Below are 15,578 nucleotides of genomic sequence, written 5' to 3' on the forward strand. Positions count from 1 at the left end.
AGTCTTAATACTACAAATTGTAGAATAAGATCAAAAGTGTAACACCGCTTACCCGTATCCAACGCCGGAAGGGGGTACGAGGCATTACCGGACTTATAACACAGACAATCATACAATTCTGAGTCACAAATTTGTGCCCAAATTAAAACCATTTGCATTTAATCATAAATTCCCTAATACGAGCCTACGAGGCCCAAAACATTCATTGGAAGTGGTTCGAGACTAGATCGAGAACTTTAAAATTTTTTACAAAACTTAGAAAATTTTCCACTAAGAAAGGGTCACACACCCGTGTGGATATGGGACACGACCGTGTGGGCAGGCCATGTGGTCACACACGCCCGTGTCCCAACCCCGTGTAACTCTTTGACTTGTAACCCATGAACAATTTGAGATCATAGGACCAAGTCACACGCCCGTGTGCTAGGCCATGTGGAAAATTAATTTTCATAAAATAGGTCCAGACTTCACACACCCAGGACATACGTACGTGCCTGAGGCCGTGTCATCAACACGACTAAGACACATGCCCTTGTCTCTACCCGTGTGCTCAATTCTGAGCATTCTATTTCTTACAATTAATGTGCAGGGGACACATGGCCGGAACACACGCCCATAGGGCAAACCATGTGTCACACACGGCCTAAACACACGCCTTTTTGTCTACCCATATGGACAAAATAGGGGCTATTTACCAACCCATTTGCCACCCTTATTAGCACAAACACTTATACCCATTCAAGAGCACAAACCCATGGCATATTTAGGCAACCAAACATCCACAATCATGGCTAAAGCATATCAATGTAATACCATACGCTATCATGCTCATAACATTTATTATGTCCCAAAATCAATCATGCAACTTTCATGACACCTATTTGTGCCTAAGATAATCATCTCACCAATAAATCACATTTCCAATACAACCCATTCATGCTATGAATCTTATTCCATCATTCACCAACATACCATGATCATATCACCAAAGACAATGGCACATATATGGATATACTTAGGCTTACAACCATGTTAGCCAAAATAAGCCAATTAACATGAAAAGGTACCAAATTAACCAATATTTATTACAAGCCAATACATTTGGCCAATCATAATGACACATATAACAAAAAGACCAAGTCCCTATACATGCCATACATTCAAAATGCTAAGACCATTAATACCCAAAATGAGAGTTTGATAGTGTAATCCTGCTCTGGCGATCTTCGATTCTGAGTTAGCTTGGAGACACTATAAAAATATGGAAAATAAATGGAGTAAGTTATATAGCTTAGTAAGCTCGTATGCAAGAAATAAGTAATCCTTACCATGCACATAACATTCAAATAATATAACATAATTAAATGTAAACCTACCATAGTTTCATGATCATAATCTATTCCATCGCAAAACTTTCATCATATTCCTTATTTCACACATTTAATAAGTATGAGCTTTATGTACATACCTGAGCCATCTCGAATTGAAGTTACACATATTCTCATCTTTGACATACCCATGAACCACTCGAAATAATAATGTCAGATACTCGGTAAAATTTGCACACTAAGTGCTACATATGTAGCCAAAGCTACCTAAGTCTCATATCACATAATCGCTCACTCTTGAGCCATCGACGGGCCTACTCACACAAGCTGTCAATCAAGACGTAGCTACATGGTGCTACTCACACAAGCTATCAAGTATCCGCAACATATGCCGATATACTCAGTCACCGGTAGGATATACAAGACCAGCACCCAGATCACACAATCACATAACACATAATGACCCTAGTGACATGTCACTTGTATCCTACCCTATTCCTAAGGTTAAAACGGGATTTCAGCTTGTCGATTCGTCGTTGAACTCATTCGTAGGATTATACTCATTCACAAAATCAAGCATACAATTCACGCAATATTAAAGCAATAAAATACAATCATATTAAAGCTTATTTTTAACATACGAACTTACCTCGGTAAAAAATGGCTAACTGTTCAATTTAGTCCACCAACTTTATTCTTTCCCCGATCTAGGTTAGAACCTCGTCTTTCTTGATCTATAATACCACATTTAACTTATTCAATCATCACATTATTCAATTTAATCCCAAAAACACCTTATGGCAAAAATTACATTTTCCCCTAACTTTTCAACTTTTTACATTTTAGTCCCTAGGCTCATAAAATGATTTTCATTCAATTTCAGCACACCCAAGCCTAGCCGAACCTATTTCTTACTCATAACAGCCCACATTTTTCATTTTTTCACATTTTATACACATTTTACATCTTTTACAAATAGGTCTCTATTTAACATTTTCATCAAAAATCACTTGGTAAATGTTGTTTATCTAACACCAAACATACATTTTCTACCATTAGACATCAATATATACAAATTTTCAACTTTTAGACTTTGATTTTCTTTCAAATTAGTCCTTGAAATAGCTAAATCAAGTTACAACAATCACAAAAACATAAAAATCATTAAAAACGGGGCAAGAATGGACTTACAATCGAGCTTGAAAGTGGCCAAACCCTACCTATGGAGAACCTTGTGAATTTCGACCATGGGGGACTAATTTGAGAAGATGACATCTTTTTATTTGTTTATTTTGTCTTTATTTACGAAATGACCAAAATTCCCTTAATGCCTAACTTCAAAATTTTACCCATCCATGTCCATTTTTGTCCAACTTAAAGTATAATGATCTAATTACCATTTAAGGATCTCCAATTTAAAATTTCATTTCAATTAGACACCTCTAGCATCTAGAATATACATTTTGCACCTATTGCAATTTAGTCCTATTAGTCAAATTAGACACACTATCAATAAAATTTCTTGACAAAATTTTCACACAATCATTCAGTCATATGGTAGACCTTAAAAAATAATAAAATTAACATTTTTAATTCGAATTTATGGTGCCAAAACCACTGTTCTAACTTGACCCTAAAATGAGTTGTTACAAAAAGGGAGGTAGCAAATCAAAAGGGAAAACAACTAGAACAATCCGGTGAAGCTGATGTTGTAAAAGACTACAGTGATGGTGAACTTCTAGTTGCTTCTACTAACAATTCTAAAGTGAGTGAGGAGTAGATTCTCGATTCTGGTTGTACCGTCCATATAAGTGCCAATTGAGATTTGTTTACAACATATGAAATTGTACCCAAAGGTGTTACTTTTATGGGAAATAATGTTTCATGTAAAACCGCGGATGTTGGCACAATCAATATTAAGATATTCGATGGAGTCATTAGAACACTTAGTTGCGTTCAACATGTATATGAATTGAAGATGAATTTTATTTTGTTAAGTACTCTTGATTCAAAAGGGTACAAGTATACAACTGAAAGTGGGGTTCTAAAGATTTGCAAGGGTTCCCTCATTGTGATGAAAGGATAGAGAAAGACTGCAAAATTATATGTTTTGCAACGTTCAACTATTATTGGTGATGCAGTAGTCGCTTCCTATTCCTTGTTAGATGATAATGTTACTAGACTTTGGCATATGTGTCTAGAGCATATGAGTGAAAACGTCATAATAAAATTGAGCAAAAGAGGACTTCTTGATGGACAAAGTTTTAACAAACTTAAGTTCTGTGAGCACTACATTTTGGGGGAGCAAAAGAGAGTTCGATTCACTAGAGAAATCCATAACATGAAGGGAACACTGGATTATATTCATTCTAATTTTGGGGGACCATTTAGAGTACCTTCAAGGGGTGGTGCTGATTATATGCTGATGATTATTGATGACTTTTCTAGAAAAGTTTGGGCATCCTTCCTGAAGCAAAAAAGTGATGTGTTTTCCGCGTTTAAAGCTTGGAAAACTATGATCGAGAAGTTGACAGGAAAACAGATAAAACACCTTCGCATAGACAATGGCTTAGAGTTTTGTTTTGATGAGTTTAATGAAATGTGAAAATTAGAATGGGTCATAAGAAACCTAACAATTCATCATAATCCACAGCAAAATATGGTTGCAGAATGGATGAATAGAAATAGCGTTGCAGAATGGATGAATAGAACAATCATTGAAAAGGTTCGATGTATGTTGTCAAATGCTTGTTTACCGAAGTCATTTTGGGCTGAAGCGATCTTTATTGCATGTTTTTTGATTAACCTATTTCCATCTGTAGTCATTGAGAAAAAGACTCCACAAGAGGTATGGTTTGGTAATCTTGCTGATTATTCTGATTATAAAATTTTTGAGTGTCTTGCGTACTCTCATGTTGATAACAGGAAATTGGAACCTAGATCCATTAAAAATATATTTCTTGGTTATAATGCTAACGTTAAAGGGCATAAGTTATAGTGTTCTGAAAATAGAAAAGTTTTGATTAATAGATATGTCATTTTTTATGAAACTACTATGCTATCTAACTTATTTCTTAAAAAATCTTCCAATAAATACCAGTAAAAGCAAACGGAGTTTTAGATTTATCCAAGATCTACAACAGATTCAACTCCTCAAGTTAGTGCAGAAGCTCAAAATAGATTTGTTTATTCACCATAATATTCTATTGCCAAAAACAGGCCTAGAAGAGAGATTAGACCTCCAAAGAGGTACGCCAAGGCTATTCTAGTGACTTGTGCTTTAAACATTGCTGAAGATATAGATGCAAATCAAGAGCCATCTACTCCGACGTAGTTAGCTGTGAAGATTTGGAAAAGTGGATGTTTTCTATGCAAGAAGAGATGAAATAGCCCTATAAGAATAAAACATGGGATCTAGTGAAGCTTCCTTAAGTTAAAAGGGTTGTTCATTGTAAATGGGTGTTCAAGAGGAAAGAAGGGACTCTAAGAGTTGAAGAACCCAGATACAAATCAAGAATTGTTGTAAAAGGTTACAGTCAAATTCCAAGTGTAGACTTCACAGACGTGTTTTCTCCAATTGTGAAGCATTGTTTGATTCAAGCCTTGCGTGGTATGGTGGCCATATATGATTTGGAGCTTGATCAGTTAGATGTAAAAACATTGTTCTTGCATAGAGAACTTGAGGAAGATATTTACATGTAACAAGCAGAGGCTTTTTTAACCCCAGAAAAGGAGGACTATATTTGCTTATTGAAAATACCCCTTTATGGCCTGAAATAGTCACCAAGGCAATGGCACAAGAGGTTTGATTCATTTATGATTACCCATGATTTCAAAAGAAACAGTTTTAATAGTTGTGTTTATTCTAAGAAAAATAGTGATAGTTCATTTGTATATCTTCTCTTTTATGTTGATGACATGTTGATAGCAGCCAAAGATAAAGAAGAGATAAGAAAGGTAAAAGGCCAACTTATTTATGAATTTGAGATAAAAGATTTGGGAGTAGCAAAGAAGATACTAGGGATGAAGATTCTTAGAGATAGAAAAACATGTAAATTGTACCTAAGTCAGAAAGGGTACATTGAGAAAGTTCTTTGCAAATTCAATATGCAAAGTGCCAAGCCTGATAGTACTCCATTAGCAGCCCACTTCAGACTTTCATTGACTTTACCTCTACAATTAGATGATGACATTGACTACATGTCACGTGTTCCATATTCTAGTGTAGTAGGATCTCTCATGTATTCTATGGTTTTCTCACTCTGGATTTATCATATGCAGTCAGTGTAGTTAGTAGATACATGGAAAATCCCTGTGAAGAACACTAGAAAGTAGTTTAGTGGATTTTGAGATACTTATGAGGTACTACTAATGTTTGGTTACAATTTTGAAGAATTAGAGATGGAGTCATTGGGTATGTTGATGCAGATTTTACTGAAGAACTTGATAGAAGAAGATCTCTCACTGAGTATGTCTTTACAATTGGAGGTTGTGTAATTAGTTAGAAAGCCACTTTGCAAACTACAGTCTCTTTGTTTGCCACTAAAGCTAAGTACATGAAGATTATTGAGGCTTGTAAAGAAGCTATTTGGTTAAAGGAACTCTTTGGTGAACTCAATAAAAACCTTCAAATTAGTACAGTATTTTGTGATAGTTAGAGTGTCATCTTCCTTACTGAGGATCAAATGTTTCATGAGAGAACAAAGCACATTGATGTTTGGTAACATTTTATGCGAGATATTATTGCTTGTGGTGATATTGCTATGAGCAAAGTTAGTACTTATGATAATCCTGCAATATGATGACTAAGTCACTTTCTATAACCAAGTTTGAGAATTGCTTAGACTTGGTTGGTGTTCATTATTGAAGATTAACCCTTAAGGGGTTTCATAAAAGAGGTGGAGAACTTGTTCGTTGAGAATTCGTGTCAATGTGGGGATTGTTAGAGTTGTGTGACCCAAAATCTTGTTAAAAAAAGTGGCAAGATAGGGGGATCTGTGGGGGCAAAAGGCTGAGTGAATCCGTATAAAAGTATACTTCTTGTATTTTATATTGATTTGAATAAGGTCTTTCAACCTTACTGCATTGCTTCTATTAGACTTTGATTAGAATAAGGTTTTTAAACCTATAAATAGACATAGTCGTCTCTCCTCTTGTATCATTTGAATTTAATAGTTGGTGAATTTTCTTCTCATCTGCTCGTGGTTTTTTTTCTGGAAAAGGTTTCCACGTAAATCTGTGTGTTCTTTTTTTTTTCTCTTTCTTTGCGATTCATGGTCATTATCGACGTTTGATTTTAACATTTAATGCTTAATCAACTTTTCTTAGTTATAATTATTATTGGTTGGTTATTGATGCAAATTGATCTTAGCATTAATGATTAATTGCTTAATTATTTTTTAAGTTTCTTGAGTTAATGGAAATGTGCTAAGGGGTAGTTGTGGTTACTTGATGATACAACTTCCTACGTTGTGAATATTTTGTTCAACAAATTGCCAAAATGGGATGTTGTTGAAAATATGGAATTGACAAAATTGAGTGCTAAGGGAGTTTCCAGTCCCTGGCCACTAAAATTGTGTTGAGACAATTTTCATATTTAAAGTGTTGGCAATTTATTAAATGATATTTATGAGTTGTGCTGAGTATTTGGATGATATATAACCCATCAATAGAGATCATATCGCATTGGGGGATATATTTTGGAGATTATATCGAATCAGATCATCCAAGTCAGTCTATAGGATCACGGATATTAGATTAGATTGGAACTTTGATTGATTAGCTGCCAATAGTCCATATTTACATTACTTGTTATTAGTACATTGTATTAAGCTTATCTTGTTATTGTCTTAATAGGATTGTGATAGATCTTCTATGTTAGTAAGTCTTGAATATAATTTATTTAATTGAGGGACTTTATAAGTTTTTTTACTGGGAGAATTAAGCACTTAATCGGTTCTTGTGAGGAATATTGTTGTATGAGTGCATCTTGATAGTAAAACCTTAGTGTTGTGGTTTTATTTGTTGAATTCACAATGGGTGAATTTAATGGTGAGAGTATCGAGTTTTCAAGGTATAAAAGTGAGGAAAATTGTCATGAGGTGTGATAGGTTAGAATCATTTGTTGTAATTGTTGAAGAGAGTATATATTTCTCACTGAGCTAGGCTTCGCAAATGTAGAAAACTGGATTGGGTAAACAAATCTTGTGTTTTCTATTTGTTTATTGTTTTTCTATTTTAATGATAGAGTGCTCACTCCCTTGTCATTCCTTCATTGTGATAGTTTATTGCTTAGCAATTGTTTGGCTAATAATAATTAATATAATTTTTTTAAAACAATTAAGATGATAAATGAGGAAATGACGAGTTTATAGTTTTTCAACCAAATGGGCTTTTGCAAAAATGGAAAGTTAAATTTTTGGCTTTGTTGTTTGGTTTAAAAAACCATTTTAAAAAGTTTGTGTGAAGGGAAAAGTTGATGATATACATATGGGTGAGCAAAATTCGATTTGATTCGAAAAAATCGAAAAAAATTTGAATTTTGAGTTAATTGAATCGAATTATTTGAGTCAACTCTAATAAGTGATTCGAGTTTTAAATTCAAGTTGGGTTGAATTATATAATTCAAATAACTCAAATAATTCAAATAATAGATTGATGTAAATACCCCTTTGGTCCTTGTTAATTCTGAAAATGAGCAAATTGATCTCTATCAACAAAAATTACAAAAAAAATTCAAATTAATTTTTAAAATTCAAAATATTTATAAAAATTCTAAAATTTATATTTTTAAAAATATATATAAAAAATTTTAAAAAAATTCTAAAGAATATACAAATAAAGTTGAAAATTTAAAATTTTTTTAAGAAAATGATTTTGGGACCAAAATAATAAACTTTAACAATATTTTTATTTGATATTTTTATTTTTTTTAATTTAACTCGAATAATTTCACTTAATTCAACTCAACTTGAATTTTATTTCTCAACTCGATTCGAAAAAATTTCAAATCGAATTATTATGATAAAAATATGATTCGTCAACCCGAAATTTTTTAACTCGATTTGATCGAACTCTCACCTCTAGATATTGTGGTAAAAAAAAGTTATATAAAAGTATTTTATAAATGTGTTAATACGATTTCTTTTACTGTCAAACTTTACATGGAAGTTGTAGATACAAATATGGGAAATATATAACGTACTTAAATGGAAGATGATAGACTAATTGGCAAAAGAAGTAGAATACCTATTCAATACAGAGAGCAAAGTGAACAAAACTCCTCACTGATCATGTTTATCTTTCTTCTTCCCTGAGAAGCTGAACATTATGCATCTTAAATGAGGAAAACTTATTTGAATCTGCAATTGAGAAAATGGTAGCCTCATCTCTTCTGGAAGTTAAATGCTTTGATTGAGAATGCAAAGATGAATCCGAAGAGCACACATATACCAACTACTACAATTGCAACGACTCCCACGAATTCCTCCCTGAAATCGAAATAGTTTCTTACGAAATGTTGCACCGTTTCACCGGACTCAAAATTTTCCTGTACGTCACCATACTGTGAAGCAATTAGTCCATACAAGCTCCAAGAAATAGGGCAAACCCAATAATACCATCTCCACCACACAGGAATTCTCTGCCATGGGAACAAAAAGATTGAATACATTAGATGTGTTCTCAGTCTTTTCTTGCATTAACAAAGTGTGCAAAAAGGGTTACTAGACGTACCGTTCGGGGGATGATGAATCCGGAGAAAAGATTCCAAAGTGCAAAAAAGGCAGATGAAATTATGCCAGCAATATTGTGGTCGGGAGTGACAGCCACAGTCATCATCCCATAGAAGGTGAAGTATAAGAAGGTGAAATACATAAAGAAGAGATACCAGAAGAACTTGTGGGAAGCCCATTCAAATCCGATCATCGCATACACTATAATTCCATAAATGACAGTCTGAACCAAAATGTATGGCAGCTCAATCACAACCTGGAAAATAAATGGTAACCATCAGCCTAAACTTCACTAGGCAATGTTTGATGTTTAATAACATAAGATCGCTGCAGAAAGTTCCAATTCTGGAACTGCAATATTACCTGTCCAAATGCATATGGTAGTGCTGAATACATCCCAGCGGCTCTTTCTCGATAAAAGACCGTTCTTTCAACTGCCACGACGGGTTGAACCGATGCAGCATTTTGAAATCCTATAAAGAGAACGGCAGCATACATAGAACCCATTGAGTTGAAAACGTCCTGTCGCCTTGTTCTGCAATTACAACCATTTCAATCCATTGAGAGATTAAAAACACGGAATCACATTGCTTGCACTATTTTGCATTAAATAGTTACATACCTTTTGGAGCCTAGATCCCAGAATATTGTCCCAAACATTAGAGCTATAAAAGTTGTGAATAAAAATCTCACTGCAGTGTATGGTGGGTTTCGCCAGTAAGACCAATACTGCTTCCATAAGCAAGCAATACATTGAGTGAGCAACGATTGTGAATATCTAGTCTGGAAGTATAAATCCTTGGAACCAGGTGCAGGGTTGCTTAGTTCCTTCACCAATGCCTTGTTCCTCCTGTACCATTTATTTACAGTGTCAATTAATTCCTTTTATTTTTTTGTAACTTGTAAATAAAATAAAATAAAAAGCAATGATGAGTTTTAACAATTAATACATAATTCAGTAAGCTTCTTTTAAATAAGAGATTGAAAATTTAAGCCTAAACTATTGTGTAGCCTGGATAACTTATATTGACCTCGGTTAAGGGGGTAACACTAGTTGGAGTATCTAGCTTTGCATTAATGTGTTCAGTGTATAAGTAATGATGAGAATTATGGTATGGTAGTTTGCACATTCCAAATCAGTTAACTTTTCTCCTAAAATAATCCAAAATCATAAACCACTTGCGGCGCTTTGACTTGATTTTAAATTTAAACCATATAACATGAATTTCTGGATCCTACCTATATAGCTCAGAGTTCTTGTATATGTTGGTAAAGTTGACACCAATTGCTTCTTCTTGTGGTGCTGAAGTAACCTCCAACATCCATGTTGCTGGATTGTAACCATCTTTTATCTTTGGGATTCCATTTATTTCCTTCAACAAGCGAAAACTTAGGACTTTAGCACCAAACATAAAAAGAATTCCACTAATTTTATCATGCATTCATGAGACTAACCTCAAAATACTTTATTAAATGACAAGAATGGCGGCCTAGTGGACCCACATATATTTCTTCACCTCCTCTTTTCAACAGAAGCAGCTGTATTTTTTGTGTCCATTAAGTACTTGTGTTAGATTCAAAAAAGGCAAGAAAGATAAATGCCAACCAAAACTCCCAACGGTTCTCACCTCATCGAAAGCATCAAATATATCGATGCTTGGTTGGTGGATGGTACACACCACAGTTCGTCCTGTATCGACAGTGTTCCTTACTGTTCTCATTACTATAGCTGCTGCCCTGGCATCAAGACCAGATGTAGGCTCATCCATGAATATTATGGATGGGTTGGCAACAAGTTCAACTGCAATTGTTAGCCTCTTGCGTTGCTCAGTTGAAAGACCATTCACCCCTGGCAATCCTACAAGTGCGTCCCTTAATGAACTTAGCTCCACAAGCTCCATAACTTCCTCAATGAACATCTGCAACACAACAATTTGATTTAAAAATATTTCTTACATGCCTTAAACAAAAGATGTAACAAGTAATTAACAGCTGCATACCATCCTGGTTTCAGAATTGACCTCCGGGGGTAGTCTAAGCCATGCAGAGAAAACCAAGGACTCGTAGACTGTAACATGGGGGGAATGGATGTCTGTTTGCTCACAGTACCCGGATATACGAGCAAATGTTTCCTGCTTCTTCGGATACCCTGAAATTTTGATCGTTCCCTCGACATAACCACCGGTTTTCCTTCCTGCCAACACATCCATTAGAGTGGTCTTGCCAGCACCACTAACACCCATCAGAGCTGTTAGGACTCCGGGTCTGAAAGCTCCACTCACTCCCTTCAAAAGTTCCAACCGCTCCTCTGAAATACCTTGAGCTTTCATTTCCTGGAAACAATGAAAATTTTTAGCATATAAAGTTCAGTTATCATATTTTACCAAGTATTATTAATGTTTTATACGACAAAGATCCAACTTTTGCACTGTATTGTTTTTTCATGCATGGACATCCAATAAAGCTAACCAATTTCTACACAAAAATTGATTGAAGTTTTAACTACTTGCTTTTGTATTCTATTTTCTAGTTTTGAACCTGATAAAATTCAAGATACCTGTGGCATATCTACAGCATATTTGATTTCATCAAAGCTCATCGAAAGGGGTTCAAAAGGAAGAACCATCCCCCTCTTCCTCTTTTGATTAGCTTCATTGACACTAGTAACTTTCCAAGACAACGATCTCGATGATGCACCTGTTCTTCTCTCTGCATTAATTTTTTGCATTGATCATGTTATAGCACATGGGAATATAAAGCTCACTAATGTTTAATTTAAGTACCGACTCACCAGAAGAATCTCTTCCCCTTGATGATAGCTCAATATTCCCTCCAGTCTTGCTAGCAATTCTCTCAGCTAAGGTTTCTTTAGATATTACTGCTTGAGGCTTCCCAAATGCTGAATCAAATTAGAGAAACTATTAAAAAGATGAGATTCATATGGAGGACTGGAAAATCTAATTACAGAAACTTACGGTCCAAATACTTTAACGCCAATGTGAAAAGGAAATTGAATAGGAAACAGTATCCAATCAAAGCCCCCACTCCAATCCAATACCAATGCGGTTCAGGGAAAATTCCACGAGATTTCATGACCAAAACTCCTAATGGTTCAGTAGAGTTAGGAGGAACCTACAATGCAAATATATGTTTCAGTTTCAGTAATATCTTCTGATCAAAGGAACATTGCCCATTTATCATGGTTTAATTTCAAATAGGCAGGAAACGTGGCTCACGTGTCTCCAGCTCTTCCCCAGGAATTCATTCACAGTTATGGCATTTTGTGCATACATCAATGGTGAAATCCAGTAACCCCATTTCCACCATTTCTTGACATCATCTGAAGCATCAGAAAGCGAAAATCACAACTAAAACTCAATTTTACATCATTAAGACAAATAATGATAACTATCATAACTCATAACCCAATGTATTAATGGATTTACCTCGAGTTAAGATGAATCCTCCCATGACAAGAACTGTAAGTAAAGCAAATGACCCACAAGTGTTTGCAACAATTATATTTCTTCCTAATCCTCCCATTAATCGGAACAGTCCTGATGCCATCTGGCTAAGACATAGGAGTACTAGGTAATTTTTGAAAAAGCTGCCAATTAGAGCTTTAATAAATTAGATGGGTGACACACAAAATATAGGCCATAACTGATATGGTGTTAGCTAGTTTAAGTTTCTCACCTCCCAACATCAGGGTCAAAGCCAATGACATAATAACTCATGAAAACCCAGACGGTAACTTCTAAGATGCTGATTGGGGTCTTAAGGATCAATGCAGGTAAAGAATATGCCCATGAAGGATAGAAAAGAAGGTCCCTTTGCTTGTAGAAGACAGGGAGTTTCAAGATGGTCATTGCAAGCTCCGCGAATCCATTGAACATTATCATAATGAGAATAAAGAACAAAGCTCCCATGAAAATTCCACCATCTGTTATTGTATCTCGGTGCATCTCTGTCCTTATAAAAATTGTCATTGTTATGACTCCAATGAAAATAAGCTGAAAATTTCACCAACAGTGCAACAAACAGTTAAGACTTAGAAATGTTTTAAGTCATAGTTTTTAAAACATGCAAATTTTCCTTAGCTCACTTGAATCATTTTGAACACATATACGAATAAATTCCTCTTCATTAGAAGATATTCCCTGGAAACACAAGCTTTTAACAGTTCCTTCTTTGAAACACCGTACTTGTCTTTGGTTAAAGCAGCTGGATGGCTTTTGGACTTGTCAAATGGAACTGCAAGATCATCGCCTAGCTTTTGTCCAATGTGAAAAGACTGAAATGCTTCAGCTAATTCCTTGACAGAGATGAAACTGTAAGGCTCGTCTTTACGTGCCCAATATGCTCTTGATCTTTCCTTGATGTCACCTGTTGCACCCATCAACCATTACTTATTGTGAAAAGTTAAAACATATATTCAAACAGTATCTGATGTTTAAATGTAATAAACCATTACTCTTGTAAAAGTCAGCAACTCCTTTTCTTCTGGACATTGAAACCCCATGTATTCGAAAAACTCGAGTACATTTTCCCGGGGACCTTGATACACAACATCGCCATCTGAAAGCAGGATTATGTCATCAAACAGATCGTATGTCTCCGGAGCCGGCTGAAGCAGAGAGATCAGAGCTGTTCCATTGAGGATGTGGATGGACTGTCTTAATGAATTCACAATATGAAACGTTGTTGAAGTATCCAAACCAGTAGATATCTCATCCATGAAAAGTGCCCTTGCTGGTCCAACCAGCATCTCTCCTATAAATTTTAGTGGGATGAAATGATTAAAACCATGATCCCATTACTCTAAAATTCTGAAATCAATAGACATTTTTGTCAAGTAATTGTCTCAGATTTACCTGTAGTGACTCGCTTCTTTTGTCCACCAGAATACCTCGTCTCATTTCATCTCCCACAAGGTATCTGCACAACTTCCAGTCCCAATATCTGCAAATTTCCAACATTAGATATTTCTTAATAGATACTGAAAAGAGTCTTTGTCTGTTTTGTATTTTGTTCTTTGTCTCCATAACTTTGGACTTAGATTGGTACCTTGAGAATATAATCTGTAACTACATTTGCCTCTTGTCCCTCTAATGCAGCGGCCTGCAAATTTAACAGTAACAGCAAAAAACACATGTTACAAAATTAAAATGAGCCACATACAAAGTAAACTGAAAAAATAGCATCAATCTTTTTACCTTCATATAGATATCAATATCAGGATCAGGCTTGATATTTGCTTCTTTCTCTCTACGAGACAATTCCTTCAACATCTCTGCCAATTCCCAAGAGGCAAAAAAAAAAAAGAATATTTATATATGGAAAACCAAACTTATCTGGTTAAATTGCAGGTCAAAGTTGAAGAAAAATATTGTTTTTACCATAACGAGGTCCAACACCTTGACATCTTGCTGAAAAAGCTAATGTTTCTCTGACCGTCATTTCTCCTATATGAACATCATATTGACTTATGTAAGCTGATGTCCTCTGCGGCACGAATTCTTCCATTCCATGTCCATTATAAGTTACTCTGCCTGCCAAACTGAGATTTTCATATGTGCCACCCCACGTCAGATCACAATGCCAAACAACTGAAAATGGGAACTGGAAGTACAGTGAAACTAAAATTCCATACTTTCAAATCTTTTCCCAGCTTTCCAGCCAATGACAATAGTAAGGTTGTCTTGCCCGAGCTTGGAGGCCCTAACAGCAATGTCATTCCGAACAAGTTGATCCAAACCAGTGTTGTCAACGTTTCAAGAGATTATGATTCTGATGCAAATACTAGTCTCTTAGTTCTTACCTTCGAGTTATAATTCACTGATATCATTAAGATTGGTAATGGCTCTTTCTATTGGGAAGAATGTGAAGGTAACTCAATAATCCCTCAAACAAAAAACAGGATGGGAAAAAGTTGGCGCTGTCTGTTCGATTAAAAGATGCAAGTTTTATTATATTAACAGAAGAGTACCTCTAGAATATTTGCAGAAAAGTTGAATATGGTAGGCAGCGCTCTACTTCCCACATTAACTTCTGCTTCAACATTTCAGATGCTCAAACCGACTTCAATTGTTGGCATATCAAGTCCAACTCTGTAGTTTGGTTTCACAATCCGTTGGGACAAAAACCAACAATTCGGATCAACTTGAACGCATCAAACAATCATAAAAAGAAATGGAAAAGACTTACCTATCAATGCGTCTTTAAGCTTCAACAAGAACCTCTCATTATCATCTTCGCAATTCTTACTAGCCTTCCAGCAGATTCCTCTCTCAATGAATCCAAGGTTTTCTATGTCGATCTCCCTTGATTGACCTTCACCTTCTGTGAATATCCCTCTCCTTACACGCAAATATGTAGGGCAGTTTCTCGATGGCAGCCATTTCAGTCTTCTTCATCATCTTTCACGAGCAGACATGGAGAAAGCTTCCATGGCGTTGTTCCTCCAAATGCCTTGAACTTCCAATACGTGCACTGCCGACTCTAAATGCCTCACCAT

The 15,578-nt window shown here is 35.4% G+C and overlaps 1 pseudogene; it reads right to left on the reverse strand.

Moving 5' to 3' along the window:
• Positions 1-8,458: 8,458 nt before the first annotated feature.
• Positions 8,459-15,578, reverse strand: LOC121211321 (pleiotropic drug resistance protein 1-like; annotated as a pseudogene).

This window comes from Gossypium hirsutum, chromosome A02 (assembly GCF_007990345.1).
Source record: "Gossypium hirsutum isolate 1008001.06 chromosome A02, Gossypium_hirsutum_v2.1, whole genome shotgun sequence".
NCBI classification, from domain to species: Eukaryota; Viridiplantae; Streptophyta; class Magnoliopsida; order Malvales; family Malvaceae; genus Gossypium; species Gossypium hirsutum.